Below are 4,401 nucleotides of genomic sequence, written 5' to 3' on the forward strand. Positions count from 1 at the left end.
GATTGGTCCACAGCAATGGCAAAGTCACGCTGACTGTCTTCTTTGACTCCAGTGGCCTGGTTAATCATGACTACACACCACATGGCAGAACCATCACAAAGGAGTACTACCAAGAAGTTCTGCGTCGCCTTCATGACGTTGTGAAACGCAAACGGCGGCCCTGTGGACAGCAGGCAATTGGCAGCTGCCCATTCTCCACATATGATCAGAGTTTCCTGGCCAAACACAATACAGCTGTGCTTCATCAGTCTCCCTACTCTCATGACATGGCTCCACGTGATTTCTGGCTTTTCCCCAAGCTAAAAATGCCCCTGAAAGGAACCAGATTTCAGTCCGGAGAAGACATAATGCAGAATGCAACAGACCAGCTGTGCGCCATCTCAAAAGAGGCGTCCTAGCACTGCTTCCGACAGTGGCAGAATTGTTGGGAGAAGAGTGTGGAAGCCAAAGGGGACTACTTCGAAGGAAATTAGTATAAGGTTGTTGTACCTGAATACATGTATTTTTTATGAATAAAGGTCAGATATTTTTTTTAAACATACTTTGTACATGCACAAGCTTCCCTTAATGGAGATCTAGTTGTACCTTCCACCTCCAAAATGACTAACAGGCTGGATGCTGGTAAAAGGTATGCAAGGGTGCCACTGGGCTGCATCAGGCATTGGCAAGGACTGCACCTTTGTTGTGCCTTGCCTTGCCAGTCCCTGCCAGGTACAAATGGCATAGGGGAGTTTTAGTGAGAGAATTGCCCATTTGGATAGTTTCAACAATGACCTCCTGACCACAATGGAGGCACTTTCCCCACCCAGAGAGACCAAGCAGTTCGCTGATCAGTTCCCAACCAGCAAAACCCATTTGATAGCTGCATAACAGGGATGGTACCATTCTTGAGGATCAATGACAAAACATGGTTAGTGTCAGAGCACCTTAAATGCCTAGATCTGTTATGCTCAGCAAAAGTTGGGCAAGATAAGAGAAGTACAGTATATGGATACCACTGAAGATACTTGTCCATAAGAACAGTATAAGTGCAAAAATCATATGATATGGGACTGGTTCTGTGATGGAATGTTGTGAAAACAAAATTCATCATAGAGATAGGGCGTAGAACATGCCCAAACGTGCAGCATACAAACGCAGGTAGTGCATCGCAGCAGGTACCTCAGAAAGCAGATGACTGAGGTAGAAGGAATTCCACATGAAGGATGGAACCGACCACAAACCCTCTGAGCTAGCACAGCAGCAGCAATTGAAGGTATGAAGGTGTGGTTCCAGGCCATTCCATGATACCAGTAATATTCCAAGGGATGTTTTCAAATAACCAATTAGAATATCACTGAGGGACTAGTCCCACGATGGATGATATCCATCATACGGGAATGACCTTCCCAATGGAGTCTAGAAGACTGATAAGCACACACTGCGCCCACACTGGCATCATCATCTGAAGCTTGACCCCATAAGGTAGCAAGACTGGTGTTCCTCCTAATGGAAAAAGAACACTGGAAAAGTCTCAGAGGATCATCTCGAGGAGAGACTTGCAACTACCCCATTTCTAACAGACCACAATTTAGGATAGGAAAGGATGGGAAGGACAGTCAGGAAGAACTTGAAGAAAGAAATATGGAAGCCATGTTCCCCTCACTCATTTGGCTCCTTCATTCAAAGCCCTGCTGCAACAGTGGAGACCCATATAACTACTGTCAAAGCTGCTGCAGAGTCTGTGCTGAAACAGAGACCCAAGGGAAAGGGCTCTTGGCTGAAGCAATTAGATTCCTAAGGAGAATTTCCTGTGAACCCACAGGATAACAAGAAAACTCCAGCAGCCACATAGGATCTGCCGAACAGAAACAAAGCTGATGTATGGGTATGAAAAGCCAGGACAGAAGAGATCACTAACACCTCCATAATCACTATCCTGAAGTCATATGAGGAGCTCAATGACTTCCCTATACTCTGAGCATCTCCCCAGCACTGATCAGTACAAGGGAGAGTCAGAAGTGTCAGTCCCGTAGAGGAGACAGAGAGGAAGATGAAGTACTCGCACATGCTCAGCTCTTACATGATGATCCTCTCCTAACCTCTTGTAATCCACCATCATTGATGAGCAAGATTTGGCAGCTCAAAGCCATGCAGAAAAAGACAGAAACCAATTTGCACCTCCCTCAGAAGTCTTGGTGAAATCAGTTATCGACCTTCATGATAAAAATGACAGCTTCTCACAGTGCTTTCATCTCAGGGGCTCATGGCTCTACTATAGGGGGTGGGAATATTTACAAGAATCTTGAAGTACAACCCATGAGAAGACTCCACCCCTTAAGTGGTCAGAAGACCGACAAGGCAGGAGAGAACAAGTATAGAAATGGTAATCAGAGTGCTCCTCTGGAAAAGTTATTGTGAAAGATCCACCTCCACAGAGAAAGCAAGTCCCATACTTAGACTACATACTATTTATTTCTCTGAAATACAGCCTCACTGTACGACGGTGGTTAAGTTACTGCAATATATTGGCAAACCTGAGGTTTTCTTTTAAATGTGGTCTTCAAGGTGAAGGTTACCACAGAAGAGAAACACACACTGAGGTCACTGATCTAGTACCCCAGTCATATTGAACCACTACCAAACGCAATAAAAGAAATATAAATTGTAATGAGCTACTAAGCCAAGTTGAGATCATTACAGAAAAAATGGGGTTCGCAGTCAGATGAGTGGACACTTTCTATGCCAACCACCTAACTACTATTAGTTAACTACCTATTACCAAGCTTCAGTGACTGAACCAGCTGCTTCTAAAGGATACTCATAGATAGATATGAGACTCTGTATTTCTTTAGAAACAAAAGTATTCTATTTGGTTAGCTATTTTTGTACATACTGATTTACAGTTATGTACAGTAGTACAATCAGAGGCTCAATGGTATTGTTGTCTTAATGTTTATCTTTGATACAGAAAATTATATCTTATTAACAGTTTCAGAGGATTCGCTTTTTGTGGCCATCTCATTTTGATGGTACAGTTGTAAATAAGTACATTCAACAGGAATTTTTAAAGTTTTCTTCTCTCCCAAAAAGGCTAATTTTCTATAGAAAATCTGCAAAAATGATCCTTGTGTAAACTTTCTGGCAGTAAGGAAAATTTGGAACAGAACTATTTGAGTATTCAAATATATAGTGAATCCAAATGAACATAACTAGATATTGAAGGAATGCATCCAAAAGAAAAGTAGCAAAAATCATCACAAACTGATTAAGGATGAAAGTTTTAATCTTCAACAAAAACTAGCTTTGTGCAAGATGTGCTTCTGTATGTATGTGCATTATGTCTCTAAGGAAGTCAGAGAAATGATTGTGGAATAAGATACCTAGTCAAAAAGCAGAACAGCTGATGTCTACTCACTCACTGGGGAGAGAGAGAGAGAGAGAGAGAGAGAGAGAGAGAGAGAGAGAGAGAGAGAGAGAGAGAGAGAGATTGATTGATTCTTGTAGAAATTTTAAAGTAGAAAGGGAACCAATTGTTTGAAACAGTGTTTCCTATTTACACGTATATCTGAGGAAGAGAAATGAATATGAGTTAATACTCAGTACATGGAAGAAGAAAATCATTGGATGCAACAGTGAGAAGTGGCATACAAGGGCAGCTAACCACTATCTGGTTGAAGATAAAGTTAAGATAGATGAAAGTGTGGTGGAGTTGCTGAAAAGGTTGTGAAAAGTATGTCTATGTGAAAGGAAAAATTATTCCTTGTATAAGGAAAAAGGTAACTCAAAAAATACAGCAAATCACATAAACTGATAAGAGAACAGTGAGGGTTTAGATAAGGAAAGTGAAGAAACAGTTAAGCAAGATGTCTAACTGAAACTACAATAAAGGCAAAACCTGAATGTGGCATACATGACTTAGAGAAAGTTTAAAATATAATTGAGAGGCAGCATTATGGGTGCTTCGAATAAAGGCATACATGATACATTGCGAGACCGTTAAAAAGTTTTCATGAATGAAGCCGGTCCTGGTCGTTTCGGCCGTAAGTCACTTAGGCCGTAACATCCAAAACAATGTAAGACGTTATGTTTATGGTATTTACCGTTATTATTTTGTGTTTTACGTACATCCCCAAGGGGCTGGTACTAAACACAGTGCCCACTTTGCATGTAAACGTGCTTATGGCCGAAACGACCCGAACTCAATGAAGCAAAGTGTGCGTGATTGAGTTTGAAGGTGGGAGAGAGGCTGGATAGGTGTAGAAATAAGGCAAGGCATGTTTGTTTTATCTTCTTGGCTGTTTAATAGCTCAATGAATGGAGTGATGCAAGAAGTCAGTAAATGAAAAGTGGATAGAGGCACAAGGGTGTCAGGTAAATTGTGAATGGCATGTGGAATCAATGATATTTGAAGATGACACA

This window comes from Macrobrachium rosenbergii, chromosome 51 (assembly GCF_040412425.1).
Source record: "Macrobrachium rosenbergii isolate ZJJX-2024 chromosome 51, ASM4041242v1, whole genome shotgun sequence".
NCBI classification, from domain to species: Eukaryota; Metazoa; Arthropoda; class Malacostraca; order Decapoda; family Palaemonidae; genus Macrobrachium; species Macrobrachium rosenbergii.